We start from the raw sequence: 23,695 nt of genomic DNA, 5'->3' as shown, positions 1-23,695 counted from the left end.
TCACCCACTACTGATGGTATTGTAAGATGGTACAGCCACTTTGGAAAACAGTTTGGCAGTTTCTTAAAATGTTAAACGTACAATTACATAAGTCGCTTCAGTTATGTCCAACTCTGTGAGATCCTATGGACTAGCCCACCAGGCTCCTCTGTCCATGGGATTGTCCCGGCAAGAATACAATTACATGTTTATCCCGCAGTTCCACTCCTAGGTATTCCGTTTCTCCACCCAGGAAAAATAAGAGCACATCCATACAGAACTGTGTGCGTGAATGTTCATAGCAACATTATTCATAAAAGCCAAAAAATAGGAAGAATCTAAATACCCATCAAAGAATAAATAAAAACTAGTCTATTCTAACAATGCAATATTATTTGGCAATAAAAAGAATGAAGTGCTACTAATGTGCTATGGCATGGATGAACCTTGAAAATAAATTATACTATGGAAAGAACCCAGTCATAAATCACATTATATCAGTTTATTTATATGAAATGTCCAGTTGCCAGAGGCTGAAGAGGGTGTAACCGAAATGCCTGCTAATGGGTATTAAGTAATGAAAATGTTCTAAAATTTAAGTAGTGGTCACTGTTGCACTGATTTGTACACTTTTAAGGATGGAAAGGCTTAGATACAAGGATTAAGGTATAGCTATGTGTGTGTGTATATGTGTATTATATGTATGTATAAAATCATATCAGAGGCATTTTTTAAAACCTTAGACACCTTACTAGTATAATCCTCTGTCCTTCACACTTCTGTCTCTCTTTTTTTAATGGAATGTGGCTATCTAGGTGGTGGGCATGACTTTAAAAAAATAATAATAGTTTTATGTATTTATTTTTGGCCATGCTGGGTCTTCATGGCTACAGCGGCTTTTCTCCAGTTGCGGTGAGTGGGACCTACTCTCTAGTTGAGGTGCTCAGGCTTCTCATTGCCGTGGCTTTTCTTGGGGAACACAGGCTCTAGGGCACGTGGGCTTCAGTAGTTTCAGCCCCCAGGCTCCAGAGCACAGGCTTATTAGTTGTGGCTGCTGCTGCTAACAAACTTAAAAGGCACTCCTCAGCATATGGGATCTTCCCAGATCAGGGATTGAACCCGTGTCTCCTGCATTGGCAGTCAAATTCCTTACAACCCTGAGCCACCAGAGAAGTCCCCTTCACACCTGCTTCTTGAAACATGGACTGCATTGTCCTTCCATTCTTAAACCTCCTACTGTTTTCAGACCCTTGCTTGGTCATCTGGATTTTGTCTTCATCACTCCCCTGAAACTGGTCATTCGCAAGTCTCCAGTGACTTCTCAAGTTTCGGATCCAGACTTGCTTATCTCACTGACTTTCTCAGTACTTAACATTCCTCACCCCTCCTGGGTGAAGCCGAAGCTGTTTCTCCGAAGCTGTCTGTGTCTTGGGTCTGTCCATGTGCTCTTCCTTCCTTTCTCTGTTGGTAGTCACAGTTCTCCCAGAGTCTCTTCTTTGTCATCTTTCTCATCTCTCACGTAGTGCTCAGAAACCAACCCCCAACCCTAGGTAATCTCATCACTGCCCACTACTCAACGCCCCCACACTCTGGTGAGACTCAGCCCTGGGCTCTAAATCTGTTATCTCTAACCATCTCTGGACTGCTCTGTCCAGAACTATGAAGAGCCTCAGATTTTATCTACTTCCATGTTATCAAGTTAGCCTTCAGAGATTCATGAGTGCTGGTAAATTTTGACGTAAGACTCCTGAGTCAGAGACATGGGGTTATGTGTTACTCACAGCGGTAGCAGTACCCGGAATATCAGCATTTTTGTGCTGGTTCTGGAGCCCTCGTTGCCTCAAGGCAAAGTGAAGAAGGCCAGACGGAACTTGCCCATGTGGTGAGTGGCCTTAGGGGAGAGGACCCCCTAAGCTCAGAGAGCACCAGTCTTTCATAGTGGGCAGCAAGCGTGCCTGCTCTTGGCTCCAGAGGGAGACACGGTCTTTTTCTTCAGAGATTATTCAGGTTTTCTTCGAAGATTGTTTGCTATACAAACATCCCTGAAAAGAAAGTATGAGACAAAGGGCAGTCCATGCCTTGCTGTCAAGATGGGCAGAAACCCTTGGAGAGTTGTTTCAAGTTTCATTTTGCTACCAAACTGGCGTCTCAAATTCGAGACATCGTTAAACAAATCCATCATCATTTTCTGAACTGTTTCCTTTCTGTCTTTCTCCTTATTGAATTAATGGTGCTACTCACCATTGATTTCCTGATTTCTGTGCGTCAGTATGGGCTTAAAGCTGAAAAAATACTTATAAAAGAAATGCAAAAATCTCTATGGCTTAAGCACAACACAACTTTATGTTACTCTCATGTAAAACCCAGTTCAGATGTTCCTGGGATGGTGACTCTTCTGAGGAGCTCCCTGCCAAAAAAAATAAATATCCAGGCTGTTCCTGTCTTGTGGCCCCCGAGATCCTGTGGCTTCAGGGTCTCCTTGGCTTAATCGTACGTGAAGTCATTCAGTTCAGCAAGGTTCCCTCTCCTGTCATTTTCTTCTCGACCATTGCAACCGCCTGCCTCCAGTCTTACCGTCCTCTCACTTTACTCTGGCAGTCCCTCAGAACGTTAGATCTGATTGTATCACTTTCCTCCTGAAAATCCTTCATTGTCTTACCACTGTGTACAAAGTATAAAGTCCAGACTCCTTAACAGATGTGAAGGCTCTCTGCGGTCTGGCCCCTGACTGTCTGTCCAGGCATATTTCCTGTGACTCTCGTACACATACCCTTTGTTCTCACCAAACTGAATTACTAACGGTTTCCTTATTTTTATTTCCTCTGGTTGGCTTCTCTGCTTTTGCACCTGTTGTTCATCTTGCCTGTGAACCTCCTCCAACCACTGCAACACACATACACACACATACTATTTGCCTGTTTAGCAAACTTCTCATCCTTCAGTTCTCAGCTAAAGTGTTCCCACTTGGCCTTCCTTAGAATGCCAGTGTTTGGGTAGCGCATGTACCAGGCCTGAATAGTACTCATGGGAGGAAACCTTAGCAACAGGAGCAATGACGAGCCATTTCCCCATTCTCGGTCACAGTCGGGGGGTGGAGGGCAGGGGCGCTGACCCGGGCTGAGCAGAGCTAGAATTTGACTCCAGGAGAGAACCCTCAGCCCTGTGTCATGACGTGCCAGTGATCAGCTGCATAACAGGGTGAGTCCCAGGCCGTCCTCTAGCACGGTCAGGGTCTGGGAACCAGATGTGGTAGTGGCAGCTGTGTAACTTGCGGGACCCATGATTTCCAGCTCTGATCTGCCACTCAGCATTCCGTCAGGCCTGACTACACAGCCTTAAGCACTCGGCGATGGTCCATTTCCTTACAGCAGATGGAAGACCCCAGTGGTCCTGTTCCATGGAAAGGCAGCTCCAGCTCTGAAAGGCCAGTGCTGCCGAGGAGGAGTCCTGGACAGGTTGACCCCTACTTCACAGCCCACCTTCCTTCATCCAAAGGCTATCCCATTCCTTGTTGCATCAGTAAGCAGTAAGTAAGCAGTGCGTGCGTGCTCAGTCATGTCTGACGCTTTGCAACTCTGTGGACTGTAGCCGGCCAGGCTCCTCTGTCCATGGGATTTTTCCAGGAAAGAATACTGGAGTGGGTTGTCATTTCCTGCTCCAGGGGATCCTCCCAACCCAGGGATCGGACCCACATCTCCTGCAGTGGCAGAAGATTCTTTACCGCTAAGCCACCTGGGAAGCCCTGTTCCATTAGTATCTCATACCTTTTCACCCGTGGGGGCTCCCCTCATAGCTCAGTTGGTACAGAATCCACCTGTGATGTAGGAGACCCTGGTTTGATTCCTGGGTTGGGAAGATCCGCTGGAGAAGGGATAGGCCACCCACTCCAGTATTCTTGGGCTTCCCTTGTGGCTCAGCTGGGAAAGAATCTGCCTACAATGTGGGAGACCTGGGTTTGATCCCTGAGTCAGGAAGATCCCCCTGGAGAAGGGAAAGGCTACCCACTCCAGTATTCTAGCCTGGAGAATTCCATGAACTGTATAGTCCATGAGGTCGCAAAGAGTCGGACACAACTGAGCGATCTTCACTTTCACTTTCACTTTTCACCCATGAGGACCAAGAGGCCAGTCCCTGATGGACTCTGAAGAGGCATTGCAGAACAGATCGTCAGATCCGATCCAGGGAAGAGAAGAGGTCAGAAGATCAGAGCCAGCATCATGGGTGTGGCACCTGTGTCCCACAGCTTTTATGGGGCTCAAGCTTGATTTAATGTTCTATTGTCACTATCTTGAAATTTTTAATAATTTTTGAACAAGGACCCCACATTTTTATTTTGCACAACCCCACAAATTGATGTAGCCAGGCCTATCATTGTAAACAACCATCCTTCTCATCCTTGTATATGAGAGACTGACTCTTCTAACTCACTGTCCGTGTTGATCCATATACAACACGATGTATTGGCGAGCCAGCAGAAAGTCAGGCATGGTGCTCTTATCTAGAACCCCCCTGGCCAAGGATGCAGGCCAGTCTGCTGAATCTCTGTGCCTTGGGAAATCTCACTGGCTCTTTGACCAAACACAGCTGACAGACCGGTATCATTGTCGGTTCAGTTACCCCCAGCCAAGAATGAAGCCCCTTGAGAAATTGTGGCTTCTCCGAGCTCCCACCAGCCTATTCCAGCATTCCAGGACAATAGCTCACTCACACTGGGGCTGAAGAATGACAGTCTGGACGATGCCACATGTGGTCCCAGGGATCAGTCGGTCAGTGGCCGCTTTCCCCAGCAGCGGTCCCAGCGATGCCGTGAGGACAGACTCCCCGAGGTCAGCAGCATTGCTCTCCAGCACCCCCGGTGGCACCGCCGTCTTCTGGCAGCTGGAGCCTGGCCTGCTCAGCCCCAGGAACTGAGGTCTGTTGCCAGGAATCGTCCTACCTCAGACCTCGCCCCAGTTACACAGCATCACCACTGCTCATCGGCCAGTTTCTACCACCAGACTGAGCTGCCCAAGGACTGAGATGTGCTCTGTGTTTGAATTTTCATTGTCCACCTTGTGGGCATCAACCAGTGTCCACCGCAGGAACAAAAACAAGCCAGCATTCGTCTGGCTAAACTTGAACAAAGCTATTACATCAAGCTCCGTTCTTTTTATTGTTTTCTGTGTTCTTCTGACCGCCCTGGTTTGCCAGGTTCACCTGGTTTACAGTTCACCTCCACTCAACCATCATGCTTGTAGTGTATAAACAGTGCTTGCCCGAATAACCCATGCCTTGTTCACTTTTCCATATAGCTAGTTATATTTCTGTATCAACCTAGTTTTCATGCCTCCCATGACTTTGGGTTTTTTCCCCTAAATTTCTAATATCTGATCCTTTTTTAAATAAGATAAATCATTAAGATGTACTATTTCCGTTGCTGTTACTAACATCACTTCAAAAACTAATTTCAGAAGTCGTTTTGGCGATTAAGTTAATTAAGCACCTCATTTTTGTTAGTTACCTTGTTGGATAAAACTAAGGAGTTCAGTGCTTTAAAGGTAAACTGAATCATCCACATGGTTGGGTGTCTGTGTTCTCTGTAATACAATCACCCCGCAGGATGGAGAACAGGGTCCGTTCTCAGGGGTTCAGCTGAGGAGGAGGCAGGAGGTGCCTGGAGAGGGGAGGAGCCCCGTGCAGGGCTCAGAGGGGCTGCCGCTGCCCTTAAAGGTTGCAGGGAGCCAAGTACCTCAGAGGGAAGCTCCTGTGGGGGCAGTGGGTGCGCTGTGCGGTGTCTAGGCAGTAAAGACACTCCCAGGGAAGCACGTAGGAGTTTGACGTGTGATCCTCAGAGTTGGAGTTAATTGCCTTTGAAGCATTTATGAACTGTGGTGCTTTTGAACTGTGGTGTTGGAGAAGACTCTTGAGAGTCCCTTGGACCGCAAGGAGATCCAACCAGTCCATCCTAAAGGAAATCAACCCTGAATATTCATTGGAAGGACTAATGTTGAAGCTGAAGCTCCAATACTCTGGCCACCTGATGGGAAGAACTGACTCACTGGAAAAGTCCCTGATGCCGGGAAAGACTGAAGTTGGGAGGAGAAGGGGATGACAGCGGATGAGATGGTTGGATGGCATCACCGACTCAATGGACATGAGTTTCAGCAAGCTCTGGAAGTTGGTGATGGACAGGGAAGCCTGGCATGCTACCCATCCATGGGGTCGCAAAGAGTGGGACACGTCTGAGCGACTGAACTGAACTGAGCTGAAGAGTTTATAGCAACCTTTAAAGAAGTGTCACCAAATAATAAAGAGTGGATTTACACAGCCTGTCAGAAGTGACAGGTGCGTTCCGAGTCCCTTCAGGACATTTCAGGGCAGGACCTACCTGCCCCGTGTGCCCCTCTGCCCTACCGACCAACAGGCTGGTGACGAGCATCCAGCGGGCGGAAGTGCCCTCGGACGCCGAGCCTCCAGCAAGCGGAAGTACCGGCCGGCGCCGAGCATCTGGCAAGCGGAAGTAATGGCTGGCGCCTCAAGTGGCACTTCCCCACCATCCCTCAGAGCCTTTCTGGTGGCTGAGGTCAGCGCACACACTTCTTCATCAGTGTGCAGGTCACAGAAACCGTAGCCACCTCCCTCTCGGGGTCTTTGAGGAACTCCCAAAAGCTCTCTTTGAAAGAAAGAAAGCCAAGGTCTTACACTCATGGTCCAGGGGGCCCCCCATCATGGCAGGCCACAGCTGCCTGCCTTGGCAGGGCCGCCCTCGCCCTGACCCAGCTCTGAAGGGTCAGAAACAGGCGTTCATGGCAAGTTGGGGAAATTGGGGAAAGAGAGGAAGAGCCTGTCACACCAGCCCCAGCCCTCTGCCACCCCACCACAGACCACCAAACCTGAAGCTGGCTTAGTCTCGGAAGGGAAAGAGCTTCCTCCCAGATGAGAGTTGGACATGACTTAGCGATTGAACAACAGCAAGACTTAATTATTAAATTTTCTTAAAGTTTATTTCTTAGATTTTTTGTTTTTATTTTTTTGCTGCACCAGGACTTAGTTGTGACATGTAGGATCTTAGTTCCCTGACCAGGGTTTGAACCCAGGCCCCCTGCATTGGGAGCTCGGAATCTTAACCGCTGGACCACCAAAGTGAAAGTCACTCAGTCACATCGGACTGTTTGCCACCCATGGCCTGTACAGTCCATGGAATTCTCCAGGCCAGAATACTAGAGTGGGTAACCTTTCCCTTCTCCAGGGGATCTTCTCCACCCAGGGATCAAACCCAGGTCTCCCACATTGCAGGTGAATTATTTACCAGCTGAGCCACAAGGGAAGCCCAAGAATACTGGAGTGGGTAGTCTATTCCTTTTCCAGGGAATCTTCCTGACCCAGGAATCGAACCAGAACTGAGCTATCAGGGAAGCCCTTGAGAAGTCCCAATTGTTAATTATTCTAGAGGTTTAAGTATATTGAGTGACCAGAAGAGGTCTAAAATCTGCCCAAGATTTCATCCAAGAAGCTTTTCACACAAGAGTCCACAGAGTGGGCTTAACCAGCCAGAGGGAGGAGAAACCTTGTGTTCTGCCTGCCCCGCCTCGAGACCAGCTTGCTCAATAATCCGCTTACACTGTGTAGGAGTAGAAGGTATTCATTACCTGCTATGAAGGTCAGCTTCTCAGACACTGCCACCCTGTATAGATTCTTTTGTTCTATTTCACAATCATTTATCTTTCTCTAAACGTAACACAAAGGGAATGCAAACACACACATTTATAGAGGATTGCGTTTCTAAGCAGACATAAACCAGGTTGCCATCTTGCCTTAGTAAACTGGGTACTTTACCAAGGGTTTGCCCTGCCGGCAGGGTTTCAGCAGGTGCCTGAATTGTAAGGGAAGCCACTGTAATCAGTAGAAGGTATCAGGTGGTGACGTCACACCTTTTATTCTGATTCCTTTAGGAAGAGTTCTTTTAGAAGTTTTTTGTAATGACAGAATCCATACTATGTTGCACAATGCTGAACTGAATCAACTTTCTTGAGAGAGCTCTTGATATTTATCTTCAAAGAGATATATCCAGTTACCTGTGTTTTTTTTTTAAGTCTATCAGAAAATTGAGATGGAATTAAAAATTTTTTTTTTAAATATACTTGATTTACTATGTTGTGCTAGTTTCAGGTGTACAACAAAGTGATTGTTATGTATACATGTATTCTTTTATTACGTTCTCTTCCATTATAGGTAACTGCAAGGTATTGAGTATAGTTCCCTGTTCTATACAGTAGGTCCTTGTTGGTTGTCTGTTTTATATATAGTAGTGTGTATATTTTAATCCCAAACTCCTAATTTACCTCTCCCCCATCTCCTTTGGCAACCATAAGTTTGTTCTGTCTATGAGTCTTTTTCTGTTTCATAGATAAGTTCATTTGTGTCATATTTTAGATATCTATATGAGTGATATCAGGTGATACTTGTCTTTCTCTCTGACTTACTGCACTTATATGATAATTTCTAGGTCTGTCCATGGAGCCACAAATGGCATTATTTCATTGTTTTTGTGGCTGAGTAATATTCCATTATACATATGTACCACTTCTTCTCTATCCACTCATCTGTCGATGGACATCTAGGTTGTTCCATGTCTCGGCTATCATAATTAGTGCTGCTGCAAAAATAGAGGTGCATATATCTTTTCAAATTATAGTTTTGTCCGAATATATGCCCAGGAATGGGATTGCTAGATCATATGACAATTCTATTTTTAGTTTTTTGAAACAACTTCATACTGTTATCTACCAATTGACATTCCCACCAATAGGATAGGAGGGTTCCCTTTTTTCCACGATCTCCCCAGCATTTGTTGTTTGTAGACTTTTTAGTGATGGCCGTTCTGAGTGGTGTGAGGGGGTACCTCATTGTAGTTTTGGTTTGCATTTCTCTAGTAATTAGCAGTATTGAGCAAAGTCAGAGAAGTGATGTGACAATAGAAGTAGTGATGAGTGGCCACAAGCCAAGGAATGTGGACAGCCTCTAAAAGCTGGAAAAAAAACAAAACAAAACAAATTTGCTTCTGTGGAGCCTCCAGTAGGAACCAGCCCTGCTGCTGCCTCAGAACTGAGATAATAATAAATGTGTGCTGTTCTGGACTTGCTAAGTGGTCATCTGTTAACAGCAGCAATAGGAAGCAAATACACTCAATAAATGTCATTAGTGGAAGAGAAGTCAGATGAGTAAATTTTCAAAATTCCTCACACTGCAGAGATTGCTTGTGTAAACTGTCTAAAAGCCAAGACAAACCTGTGCTCCGGAGTGCAGTGATAATTGACATGCCTGCTGTCGTGTTGTTATTGATGGCATAATGCTGGCCACCATCAAGTCCTCTCCAGGAGAATTTTGTACACATAAGACACTTGTTTTATTTTTCACATTTTGTCAAATTCATAGGATGCTGGTATAACTACATAAATTATAAGATAATTTCAGTATACCTAGAGATTACAGTGTTACAGATGCTTCAGCATTATTTTCTTTTTCCATGTTCAGTCACTGTGGAAGAACTTGACCCATTATAATGTAGAAAATGCTGGATGCCAGCAAGCACTAGGTCAGTGGTTGCTCCCTGGGCCATCCCAAGGTGTCCAGACAGCCTTGCAGGCAGTGAGTAGGTGCTCAGTGGGTATCTGTTGAATAAACAAGCAGTGCGAGGCCCCGTCAGGAACACTGGCTCTTGCCTGCTTGGTGGCCATTGAAGGGGAAAGCCCTTCAGGTCTCTCATTTCACCCTCTTCATCTGTCCACCAAGGGCCTCAGCTGGACGGTCTATCAGAGCCTCTTCTGAATTGCTGATGACTGTGAATTGCCAGCATCACGCTCACTTACTTAGATCACATCTCGTTTACTCCTCATAGGCAGTGGTGGATGGAAAACAATTGTCTCAAAAATCCTCCACCACTTTCATTCATGATCCTCCCACCAGCGCCCACTTTTAAAGTCAGTACAAATGTCGTCTCCCTGGAGCCTCCTGAACATCCTCCAGGGAGCCTTTTTTTGCAGGGCTTGGACGAGCCTGTGCAACAGGGCTCCAGGCACAGCATCAGATGTGATCAGTTGACTCCTGGCTGCTGCAGTCACAGACATGTGTAACAGACATTTAAGGGGACACCAAGTGCTCCGAGAAAAAGATAGCCGAGAGCACGTGAGGCTTCATCAGCATGGAGACTAAGAGCTGGTGGATAAGACTCAGAGCCACGCTGAGCTCCCCGCACTGAGCATGACGCTGCAGCCGCAGCCAGCCCCAGACCCAGTGAGCCCGGTCATTGTTCCCTTGATCCAGGGGGAAGTAAGACCACTGACGCTGAGGAATTTGTCCCAAAGTCACATCAGTACTCAGAGGCAGGGCCAGGACTCACACCCAGCTCCAGAGGCCCCTCCCCGACACCGCCTCCACTAGGCTGGGCAGTTCCAGCCCCACAGTTAACCTGTAAGTGAATCAGCACATAGGAGGCTACCTCTAGAAACTCAGTTAACGTGCTGACTTTCCAGAGAGACCTGACGTTGCTTTAAAAAAAAAAAGTATATTAGCAGCTGCATTTTCAGATTAACCCAGTTCTACTTTTCTGGCCATATAGAAGCTCAAAAAGTTTGCATCACTTTAAAAAACTGACTGTCTTCACGTTGTACACAGGATTTACCTAATGACAGAGCTAATTCCACATAAAGGAAGACCATGGAGTAACGGTTTACATGACACTGAAATAGCCTGGTCTTCCCAGAAGTCAGGAGGGAACAGTTTGGTTAATATGTGCGGCCGCTGCTTTTTTTCTTTTTTTGGAGTGTCCAATAAGTTGCTATGCATGGGGGATTTTTTCCCTAGAGATATTTGTAAACAAACAAATTCATCCCCAATTCTAATGAAAAGTTATTGTTTAATTTTTTTTTAAGGTTCAGGTTCCCCTTCTTCAGTTACTACGGGCAACAAAATATCCCTGAAATGAAATGACTCATCTTCTAGTCAATTTTTTAAAAATCTTACTTCTTCTATTTAGGAAAGTTTTTTAAAGTTTAATGGCAAACAAAAGCTGTCTAAGGCACCTTAAGAACAGACTATACAGAGGACTCATAAATACACAAGTTTGTTCTTTTCTAATACTTTTTATTTCTTGTGAGGTATGCATGCTAAAATGATTCCTAACAAAGTTGAAGTAAGTGAAATATGTTTAGGTGGTATAACTACATAAATTATAAGATAATTTCAGTATACCTAGAGATTACAGTGTTACAGATGCTTCAGCATTATTTATGTATAAAGTGTTGGTCATTCCTTTAAAAACATTCATGTAAATTCCTAAAGCATCATGCATTGCTTTCTATCGGGGGCCGTGTCAGCTAACAGTCTCCACTGGACTCCGTCAGTAGGGTCATGCTTCCTGCTCCCAAAAAATGGACCCCCCTGGAAAATCATATTGTTGGATGAGGGTTCTAGGTTTTTTCAATGAGAGAACTGTCTTATATCAAATGTGATTTTTATGTATTTGTATGTAATATGTATATGTAATTTCACAGATCTTTGTCCAAGATCACTCATCATCCTTTGCATCAAGAAGATTTTGGCCACAACATTTTGAATCATCTGTTTTCATTTTTTGGATGGAGGAAGAAGGGATAAATGAAAATATGAACATTTCTATTTTGTTGTTGGCTCATCTCTTCAATATAAATTATTCATAAAACCCTTTTCTTGACACTGTTGTTTTCTCTACTGAGTCAGAAAAAAACAGAAACCACTATCTACTCCTTTCCCCTGTAAACAAAAAGCCAACACAAAAAGATAGCATTCAATAAGAAAAGACGTAAGTATGGCCTGTCAGACAGATGACAGCTTGTTTGTAGAATGATCAGAGAGGATTCAGCTGCACATTTGAAGGAAGAATTGAGAGTGCACGGCTGTACCACGGGGAGAAAACAGAGTTAATCTTTCTACTGTGTCATTTATTTATTCAACAAATATTTATCCAGTCCCTACTGTATATCAGGCTCTTTCTTTGTGACGAGGAACACGATGGTGAGCAATCAGAGAAAGTGGCTACCCCGACTCTCCCATCTCCTGGAAACAAATAAAATTCTGTACCCCCCCTGGCCCCCCCACCTCTATTAGCAACGCCACCAGCCCCACCAGGATCATTCCGAGATACATCTCAAAGCACGTTTTCAAACAGCACTTTCTTCAGTGAACGTACATTGTGATTCAGCTGGTCTGGGTGGGGCCTGGGCATCTTTCTTTTAAAGCTCCCAGAGTTGGTGGGCTGTCCAGCCACACGCCCTGCTGAAAAGTTGAAAGCCTCTCACCTTTGCTTCTTCCCTGGGTTCTTGCCTCAGCAGTGGTTTCTTTAGTTTCATTTGACCCAGAATATACTTCCCAGTGTTCCAGAAAAAATAGAGTTGGAGCCAGTGAATTACGAGCAGCTGCCAGACCCTCACCATGCCGGCCAGCCTCTCAGCCCCCAAGGAACAGCGGCTGAGGGGGCGGGGGGTGTGGGCCATAAACACAGTGCTGAGGGCATATACGTTCTCACTGATCCCAGCCGCCCTCCTTAGCCACCTGCTGCAGTGTTCGGTTAGAAGCGTGGAGGAGAGTCCAGGCCCGCTGGGGGAAAATGCCGAAAATCTGTCTTACTTATAATTAAATGACCATAACCAAATTGTATCCTACTTACTTTGGTGAGTGGCAAAAGCAACTTAAAAAATCATGTAAAAACCATCTATTCCCTTTTACTCAGAAATTTAGTCAGTGTCTAGGTATCTAGTATCTAGGTTTAAAGAACATAGGGATTTATTTTCAGGGACTATTGGCCAGAGTGAATACTACAATATTAAAATAGCATTACATAATAAAAATCAATGAAGTAGTAACATTTCAAGTTTAAATTGGAGTTATCTGTTTTAATTGATCAGTTACTTGGTGTGATTACACATACACACACACACACACACATATAATTCTTACAGTGCTTTCATGTCCTGTAACTAGCTTTGGTTGACAATATAATTTAATTAATGGTGGCTTATAGTTTAGGTTGATGATACACCATAAACTGTGATAAACCTCACAGTAAGCATAGTGTGGTCTCAAAATCCTGACGTGTAACTTATTGACTGAAAACCTCTTATCACGTTCTCTTAAAGCTGGTCCATAAGTTCCAGGACATACCCCATGCAGCATGTGAAGTGAAGTGAAAGTTGCTCAGTCGTGTCCAACTCTTTGCTATCCCATGGACTATACAGTCCGTGGAATTCTCCAGGCCAGAGTACTGGAGTGGGTACCGTTCCCTTCTCCAGGGGATCTTCCCAACCCAGGGATCAAATCCAGGTCTCCCGCATTGCAGGCAGATTACCAGCTAAGCCACAAGGGAAGCCCAAGAATATTGGAGTGGGTACCCTATCCCTTCTCTTGCGGACCTTCCCGACCCAGGGATTGAACCAGGGTCTCCTGCATTGCAGGCAAATTCTTTACCAACTAAGCAATGAGGGAAGCCCATACAGTACTTTTAAAAATAGAATCTTGGGACTTCCCTGGCTGTCCCGTGGTTGGGGCATCATGCTTCTACCACAAGGGACAAGGGTTTGGGCTCTGGTTGAGGAACTAGGTTCACACACGCTTCATGTAACCAAAGAACAGGGGGAAAATTTTTTTTAATAAAAATAGAGTCTCTACACTCCAAGAGCTTCCAAATCACACAAAACTGAGTTTACATTTTAAGTTGCTGCCTGGGTGAGCAAAGGGGAGAATATGAGTCAATAAAAACCTCTAGAATCTATTCGGATTTGTCAGAGAACACTAATACCTTTTCCTAATTCATTCATTCCTTTAGCAGACATTTATCAGCCTCTTGGGTTTGTGAGGTACAAGGATGAACAAGACAGACAGGGTCCCTCCCTTCTGTTCCCGAGCTTAGACCGCTTCAGTTTTGTTTTCCTGCAGAAGAGAGTATGCCAGGGTGCCCAGCAACACCAGAAGCAGGGTCCAGACAGGGATTTAGCCAATGTCCAGCCCCAAGAAGTGAAGTAACAATGGAGAGAGTTTTAATTTGGCAGTATTGTCCATCTGGGGTCAAACAAATGGAAAAACTCTTTGTAAAATTCAAACTGTACTGTTTAAATAGCTGAAACTACTGGCACTTAGGGAGAGGAGGTTAGTTCTTTGAGACACTGTGCTGTTTAGGAGATAAGCAGGTGTAGGAAAGCGTTCTTTAAGGTGTTTAGAAATATTGTGGATGTTGATGGCATTACCCACAACCCGATCCTCCCTGGAGCCTAGTGAGAGGAGACATCGTATTTCACCCGTGTTCTTTCATCAGCTTCAGTGGGTTCGCTGACTCAAGAACCAGTGTTAAGAGATGCTATAAGCTGCCTGCTAAAATATTCCGATAGTCACTTAAGACTCCACCAAACACTCCCTGGGAGCAGGGTGCTAAGATCGACACATTAGCTCTTTCAGACCCAAGAGACTGCCTCCGGTGGACCCGACAGTGCCTGGAAGCAGAGCACCTAGGCTGACGCCATAAGCTGTTCAACCCTGAACCCATTAGCAGAGCCTCCAAGATTGGGAAGGAAGCCTCAGATGGATTATTCAGTTGAATTCAATTTCATGTACAGAGCAAGGTTAACAAAAGAACCAGTATAAGTTACCCGCTTCATCACAGAGATCATAAACAGAGGACCTAGGATGTTAGACAAAGGGTCCCAGGGCATGGCACCTTAAGGAACACAGATAACTGAGCCTCACTGCTGCCAGCATTGAATCTTTGGGACCGAAGGTTCTGAAATGATGTAATAAATCTCTGGTAAATACTTGAGCCTCTCCAGATTTAAAAAATAATAGAATCCATTTTACTGATCTACCAACAAGACAGTCTAATACTCGACTTGGTTTTACAGGAATTTTATAAATGTATCATTAAAGAAAAAAGTTTGAGTTCTTGCCGTTTCTGGTACGGAATAAAAATAGTCTATAGGCTTTTGGTAAGGAAGGTTGCTGCTCTTGTATTCGTAACTGAAACCAAAAGTGAAGCGCAGAAATATAAATGAGGTTTTCAGTCCATTCTTTAGACTTGAGGTTTGAATACTCCCAACTGCCTGTCCTTCTCCTGTCATTAGTGGCAGAGCACATTCTTGGGCAATGATGTCAGCAGAGGACTCTGAATACTAATGGAAAATCACATTTTGTCCTTCTGAATTGTTAATACAAAATGTTATTGACTATAATCAGCTATAATAGATGGAGGAAAACTCAAAAAAAAAAAAAAGATTACATACCTTCCATGAGCGCATTCTCCACTGGGTGGTCAGACAATACAACACAGTATTTTTAAAGGGGATTTTCAAAAAAAAAAAAAAAGGGGTGGGGGGATTTTCCTGGAAAATCCAACAGTTTTACTCTACAGAGAAATCTAAACTTTTATGAATTTTATACTGTAGAGGCACTGAGCTCCTAACAGGACACAAAAAACACTAGGGCTATTTTTTTTCTCTCCCGATTCACAGTTAACTTAATGCTGCTAAAGCTTAGAACAAGAAATACTCTCATTGGATAAAAAAATGTAGTTGTGGGTTTTCTGCTTCATGAGAAAAGTAGAAGAACAGTCCACACTTATGAGATGCAATTCCAGTGTGCAGACAAAATCATTGATTTCTATGTCTTTATTAATTAGGTAGTGGCAGTCAAATAAATTAATAAAGGTATATAAAAGGTCAAATAAAATGAGTTTGCTTCCCCTGTAGAATATTTCACTAAAATTGTAAGTTTCAGAAGCTCAGTTTTCATATGTCCACTTGTTTTTGATGCACTATTACTTTTCTAAGTGCATTCTTTACATAAGGTGGACTTGCCTTGGATTTCCCAGGCAGCCAATGTAATTTAGGTGAGATCAATAATCGTTTTTAACAAAACTGGATTGTTTTTGGACCAGCACTCCTATCAAGAACAGTTAGAAAACCTGAACAGAACATAAAAATAGATTCGAAGTCATCAGAGCTCTCCCAAGGCAGTGGGTTCCATTAGAGCTAAGATATGAAAGAAGTCGGAAGCCTTCTCAATCTCTGACAATCCAGTGATGTACTCCCAGCCCAGCTGTCTGCCAAAAACAAAAGCAAGTCTTCTCTGTAGGAAAAGAACATCAGTGCAGCACCTCCAATTGTCACCAAAACTTTTATGCATACCATCTGGCACTCATTCAGAAATAACCAGAGCATAGGAGAAATCTGGCCAGTTCTGCTCTAACCACGTGACCAAAACAAACATCACTGAAAGTCTGACTTTGAAATTTTGTGCCTTCTTAGCGATGCCCTAAGAAGGACACGGCATCAGTTAGTTCTCCAGTATTTCTGCCAAATAAGTGTAACCTTATTCTAATCAAACAGTCAAACTCAAATTGAGAAACCTGTACAACAAGTGACTTATACTAGTCAAAATTTGTCAATGTTATGAAACGAAGGTGGAGGCAACATTTCAAAATAGTGAAAACGAAAAGAGATGTAACAACGAAATGCAAGATGTGACCCTGGATGGATCTGAGAGAAGGGAAAAATATAAAAGATTCAAGCAAAGGACATCAATAGGACAATTTGAATACAGATTTTTGTACTTTAGACAGAAGTGTATCGGTGCTAAATTTCTTTTTTCATTAAGGTATAATTGACACAAGACATTATATTAGTTTCACCTGCACAACATAATTCAATAACTATATATATTGAGAAATGATCATCACAATAAGTCTAGTCAATGTCCAATAGTACATATTTACAGAATTTTTTTCTTGTAATGACAACTTTGAAGGTCTACTCTCTTTGCAACCAGGCTTCTCAGGTGGTGGAATGGTAAAGAATCTGCCTGCCAATGCAGGATATGCAAAAAATGTGGGTTTGACCCCTGGGTCAAGAAGGTCCCCTGGAGGAGGAAATGGCAACCCATTCTAGTATTCTTGTCTAGAGAATTCCATGGACAGAGGAACCTGGCAGGCTACAGTCCATGAGGTTGCAAAGAGTCGGACACAACTGAGCACACAGCATACTCTTTGCAACCTTCAATTACGTAATATAGTATAGTTCACTATAGTGGCCAGATTCTTTATTACATTCCCATTAATTATTTCATAACTAAAGTTTGTAACCTTTGATGCCCTTCATCCATTTTGTCCAACACCTCCCTCCCACCTGCACCTAGAAACCACTAACCTTTTGTCTGTATCTATGAGCTTGATTTTTATTTTTGTTTTGTTTTAGACTCCACATATAACTCATAAGGTATTTGTCTTTGTCTAAATTACTTAACTTAGCATTATTCTAAGGTCCATCCATGTTGTTGCAAAGGGCAAAATTTTATTTTTATGACTAAATATTAATAATATTCCATGGTGTATATGCCTGTGTGTGTATCACATTTTATCTATTCATCTTATGATGCTGGAGAAGACTCTTGAGAGTCCTTTGGACTGCAAGGAGGTCAAACCAGTCAATCCTAAAGGAAATCCACCCTGAATATTCATTGGAAGGACTGATGCTGAAGCTGAAGCTCCAGTACTTTGGCCACCCGATGTGAAGAGCCGGACTCACTGGAAAAGCCCCTGAGGCTGGGAAAGATTGAAGGCAGGAGAAGAAGGGATGACAGAGGATGAGATGGTTGGATAGCACCACCGACTTGATGGACATGAATTTGAGCAAATTCTGGAAGATAGTGAAGGACAGAGGAGCCTGGCATGCTGCAGTCCATGGGATCACAAAGAGTCAAACAAGACTTAGCGACTGAACAGCAGCAACAACACTCATGGACACTTAGATTGTTCCATACCTTGGCTGTTGTGAATAATGCTGCAATAAACATGTATCCTCTCAAGTCAATGTTTTTGTTTTCTTCAGATGAATTACCAGAAGTGGAAGTGTTAGATCTTTTGGTAGTTTTTTAAAATTTTTTGAGGAATGTCCACACTGTTTTCTATAGTGACTTCACGAATTTATATTCTCACCAACAGTGCACAGGGGTTGGTTCCCTTTTCTCCACATTTTCACCACTTTTGACAGAATGCATGGGCATCTCTCCATTTCCCAACAAAAGAAAGAGTTTACACACTATTAAAATGCCTGGCTACCTTTACTGGATAAGAAGCATGAATTAGAACATTCTGTCAAAATCATATTAATTTCAGTATATTGGATTTTTATAAATTATGGCTAAATGATTATCACTTAGCTGTATCTCTACCTACTAAATAAGACTTGTGCGAGACCGAGTATTCTGCCTGATTCAGCCACATCAAGTTCTGAAACATTAAAACATAAAGTATATGCTATTTGTTTTAAGGGAATGTTTTAAAATTTGTCACATCGAGAAAACACTGCCTCTGTTTTTTTCCAAAATAACCAATGATGGTCCCCTCCTCAGTAAAGGGACACCAGCACTTTCCAGACTTCCCCATAGTGAGAATTATCTGATTGCTTGTTAGTAGCATGACCCCCATGGTGATCCTAGTTGATGGGTCTAGCATGAAGCCCAAACTTCACCTTGGTTAGGTGTTAGTATCAGAAAAGCTGGATTTGATAATCGTTGCGTTCCTTCTCTGTTGGCTCTGCAGTTACTGATGTTGACAACTTTGATTCTGCAGCAGTGGAGGTTTCCATAGGTATCAGGTCAAGCTGGTTGATGTTGCTGCATGCGAGTTCCAAGTTGTGTCCAACTCTCTGTGACCCCATGGACTGTAACCCACCAGGCTCCTCTGTCCATGGAATTCTCCAGGCAAGAATACTGGAATGGGTTGCTATTTCCTTCTCCAAGCATTGAAGTATACTGACATATGATACACAGCACATATGTACATACACAGCAAGGTGTACAATTGAATGAGTCTGGACCCATGTACATTCCCGTGTGATCATCACCACTGTTGAGATAATGAACATATTCATCATCCAAAAGTTTTCTCCTGGCCTTGGGAATACAATACCCCCATCCTCAGGCAACCACTGATCTGCTATCACTATAGATGTGTTTGCACTCTCTAAAATTTTCTAAAAATTGAATCATACAGTATGTATATTTTGGGGGGTGTGACTTTCCTTTACACAACATTATTACATTATTATCTGGAGATTCACCGTGTTATTGCATGTACAATAGTACAACTATTGTACTCACTCTTTCATTAGTGAGTACGTTCCATTATATCTGAATTCACCAGCTGAGGGAACGTGGCCTCGTTGTCCGGGACTTACTTGAGATGTGAGCTTATTGTTCCTGTTAAACAAGTTAGTCGGGATTGGAATTTAGCTTATTTTCTCTAAGGTGTGAGGGGATGCTCACATCTGGAATGTGGGGTGGGAAATGAGCCAATACTTAGGACTGATGTCAAGTGCGGCATAATCCTACAGACTCTCCACTTCCACAGGAGCAGGCCTAAGCAGCCTGGAGCTGCCCGAGTGAAGAACATTCTCTGGGAAGAGATGAGCCATCTTTGTGTTTATCACTGATCACCAAGCTCAGGTGTGCAATTTTCTGGTCCTCTGTGAATTCGAGCTGTTGCTTCTTCTAAAACATCTTTATATCCTGAAGAGAAAAGAATGTGTGTGTGTGTGTGTGTGTGTGTGTGTGTGTGTGTGTCACAAAAATGGGAGAACTTGCTTTATGAGTTTCTTACCAAGAAATAGCTGGCACAGTTCTCATGAAAATGCTCTTACTTGGTTTCACATGATCTTTCATGCAATAACCACTGGGCCGTACATAAGGAACCCAGGATCAGTTCATAATTCAAACAGGAAATTTGACCCAGAAATTTGACCCAAAGAAATTTTCTTTAATGGAGGGCTTCCCTGGTGGCTCAGCTGGTAAAGAATCCACCTGCAATGCGGGAGACCTAGGTTCAATCCCTGGGTTGGGAAGATCCCCTGGAGAAAGGAACGGCTACCCACTCCAGTATTCTGGTCTGGAAAATCCCATGGACTGTATAGTCCATGGAGCCGCAGAGTCAGACACAATTGAGCAAATCAAAAAAAATGTTTTTGACCCAGCTCTTTAATGGTCTACCACCATAAATGGGTAATCCTCACAGCTCTAAAGCTATTTCCAGCACTGATCCTTACCCCAGTAGTCACAGCCAACCATGGCAACATGTTTCCTATGGAAAAGTAAAGTTCAAAAAGGGCAGGCTCCCCATCTGTTTTAACCTCTCTGATCTATGAGTCTACTTATCAGAAGTCTGGCGAACAGACCACAGGTCTACTTTCCCTGGGCAGTAATACAGCTTCTTAGTGATGTCCCTTGTCACAGCCCAGCCCTCCTGGCCATGCTCTGCCCTGGGGGAGGGGGAGAGAGGGGGGCAGAAAGAAGAGAGGAAGGAGGAGGAACTTCAAATGACCATCAAGGCACACTGAACCATGTCTGCCCCTGTTTCTCTGGACCAAGAATTTAATTGGGAAAGAATTTTAAGGCTGACTAAGCATATGTGTCAGAGCTCCTACTGTTTTACCCACATTAAAGTGACTGGGTGGGGTGGAGAAGAGCCAGGTCAGAGATAATGGTACATACAGCCCACCAATTCTGAAAGCCAGTTTGGACCACAACAAGCCCTCTGTCTAGGTATGTAGATTGTGCCTCCAGACATCTAAGGAGAGGTTATCAATCTGAGACCATCTTCAAGTTTCCGTGAAACAACCAGGGGTGAGCTGGATGACCTTGCAAATTCCCTTCCTGGTCTGACATTCTGCAATCAGATGGTAAGAGACTTGGAGAACTGGAAACAATTCTGCAAGGACATTTCTTTTAAAAAGTGTTTCTCAACATTTGTTCCATTTCTATCTTTAAATCCACAAACAGAATATGTCATCACTCTTTCTTCACTGCTTCAAATGCGTACCATGTTACCCTCTGGGGGTCCTGCTCCTCACCCACTGAGGGCCAGGGGCTGTCTGGTTCTCCCGTATGTCTCTAGAATCAGTGCAGCGCCTGGCATCAAATAGGAACTCAGCAAAAGGTGACTAGGGGGTGATGGGCAGATTTCACTGGATGGATGGGTGGATGGATGGATGGTTGGACAGTATCCAGTGCTAGGACCAGGAGGTGGGATAACAGGAAGACAGCTGTGACTCCTTGGGAAGCAGGAAAGAATCTAGTGAAAAATTAGAGTTTGGCAGGGGAAGGGAAGTGCATCTTCTCCATGGCAGTTACTCAGGGGTCTGCCCTGGGTGGGGCCCCTCAACCGCTCAGACCTAGAACCTGCTGGTCTCAGGGATATCCTCTGTGCTTCCACTTTTCAGCTCTCAGGTAAATTACCCCCAGGAGCTAACCTCCATGAGCAGAAATCTGTCGTTTTCAGTAGCTTCTACGTATTGTCCATGTGTTTACTGTGAACACAATGTGTTTCACATGTCTAGAACAGTGCCTGTCACTTAACAGAGACTTCTTACATATTTATTGAATGAATGGATCCATTCAGAATGAGAAAGTTCACTCTTGAGTCTGAAGTGAGAGCCATTACTCTCTGACCAACCCAGTATTTTTGTGTGGTTCAGAGTGGCTGCTGATTTTGACAATATAAGGTTCTAGAGAAGGAATGAATGCAAACGGGCTCTACAAAGAAAGGCAGTGGATGGAGCTGGTGGACCAGCTGCCTGGGCTCCGGGCCCAGCTTTGCCCCCTAGGAGCCTCCAGGGGCCTCTGTCTCCTGAAACTGTGTGGGCTTCATGACAGCACCTTCCTCTCAGAGTTTTTCTGAGGATCCACGTTAGTGTTAGTTGCTCAGTCATTCACCAGGGTATGTGTAAATATGATTCTATACTTTAGAAAATGGTAGATAAATTTACCTATATATGTGTGTGTTTATGTTTCTATAAGCAGATAAAAAAAAAAAATATGGCAACATAAATAGTTGCTCAGTCATGCCTAACTTTTTACAACTCCATGGACTATAGTTCACCAGGCTCCCCTGGTCCATGGAATTTCCCAGGCAAGAACCCTGGAGTGGGTTGCCACTCCCTTCTCCAGGGGATCTTCCCGATCCAGGCAGATTCTGCATTGCAGGCAGATTCCTTACCTTCTGAGCCACCAGGGAATGTGGATTAAGTAAGTCATCAGGCAAAACACAAGTAGAAAAGAAGCTGGTGCATCCTACCGAGTACTGTATATGCCCTGTTTATACAGTAACCATGAACTTGGTTCCCTTGAACTTGCTGAAATTGTATGCAATCATTAGGTGAGAGAAGAGTGTTGAATTCTTTTTAGCAGTGTTGACTGTCCACAAGGCCTCACTCCTCGAGTTCCCAAGGGGCCGCAGAATTGCAGCTCTAGTAACTGGAGAAAAGTGCTGACAGTTATTACCTTTTCTGAGAAGCCCAGCGCCGTGGAGATGAATCAAGTGCATACATCAAGTTATAATCCAGGCACCGTCTTTATTAAAGCTACAATATGGCCAAGAACCCAAGCCCCCCCCTCCCTGACCTGCTGCCGAAAAAAGCCCCCACTAGAAAGCTAAACTGGATCAACTGTTCAGTCTCCATGAGGAAACGTTTCCTGGCCCCTTTCCGGGGTCACTGCCCTTGGCTGCGGCTCCCATATGTTAACAAATTCAGTCTGTATCGGAGGAACCCAATTTCCGTGCGTTTTCCTCAATTCAGTTTTTACTCTTTGGCCACGTCTCAGATCATGACACCAGGGAGGCAGGGACCGTGTCCTCCGGAACCCACCTGCCCTCCACCTGGCCCTACACGATCACACGGGGCCGCGTGCCCCGGCCGACCTTCTCACACAGGAAACTGCTTAAAACCAGGACCGCCTTAGAAAGGAAACGGAAGGCAGAGCAGAGAAGCAGTGGGTGGGGGGAGGGGCCTCCCAGGAAGTTGAGCGCTGGGAGGCCGGAAGTGAAGTGAAGTGAAGTGAAGTGAAGTGAAGTCGCTCAGTCGTGTGCGACTCTTTGCGACCCCATGGACTGTAGTCTACCAGGCTCCTCCGTCCATGGGGGTTTCTAGGCCAGAGTACTGGAGTGGGTTGCCATTTCCTTCTCCAGCGGATCTTCCCCACCCAGGGATCGAACCCGGGTCTCCCACATTGTAGGCAGACACTTTACCAATCTGAGCCACCAGGGAAGTCTTGGGAGGCCGGAAGCAGGTACTAACCCCACAAAGTAGGGGGTGTCTCAGTCTGGTTTCGACCCCGGTGGCCGTCAGCAGATCTTGGAGTAGGTGGGCTTGGTGTTCTGCCTCTCCAAGAATACTCAGCACACTCTGAAAGAAAGAAGTAAGGCGACAGGAAAAAGATTCATAGATCCTAAACTCTATACAGCTTGTGTAAGACTGTGAAAAGATGTGCACTCATGCAGAGAGCTGGGAACTCTCTAGACTAAGTCTTTATTTAAATACATGTTGACAGTCATATGTAATGAAAATATAGATGGTACTGACTGAAAAGGAGAAGTGTTTAAAAAAAAAAAGAAAGAAAAGTAGAAGTGTTGACTACATGCTCTATTTTTTTATTTTAATGAAATGTGTGAAGTGCAATACCTCTTTTTAAAAACTGAAATAAAACTCTCTCTATATAGCTTTTTTTACCTCAAGTATAAATTCTAACCTTATATATGAAAGTGAAACTGTCAGTTGCTCAGTCATGTCTGACTCTTTGCGACCCCGTGGACTGTAGCCCACCAAGCTCCTCTGTCCATGGAATTCTCCAGGCAAGAATACCAGAGTGGGTAGCTATTTCCTTCTCCAGG

General features: G+C 44.2%; 1 protein-coding gene across 1 annotated transcript in view; it reads left to right on the top strand.

The window, feature by feature from the left end:
- RSPH3 (radial spoke head 3) overlaps positions 1-11,677 on the top strand; it is a 38,341-nt gene extending 26,664 nt beyond the window's left edge. The window contains exon 9 of the transcript XR_006338024.1: positions 11,511-11,677. The gene's annotated coding sequence lies outside the window, so the exon portion shown is untranslated. The remainder of the gene's footprint in view (positions 1-11,510) is intronic.
- The last annotated feature ends 12,018 nt before the right edge of the window (positions 11,678-23,695 follow it).

Source organism: Cervus elaphus, chromosome 26, assembly GCF_910594005.1.
Source record: "Cervus elaphus chromosome 26, mCerEla1.1, whole genome shotgun sequence".
Classification (NCBI taxonomy): domain Eukaryota; kingdom Metazoa; phylum Chordata; class Mammalia; order Artiodactyla; family Cervidae; genus Cervus; species Cervus elaphus.
This window is presented reverse-complemented; position numbering and strand designations above follow the sequence as displayed.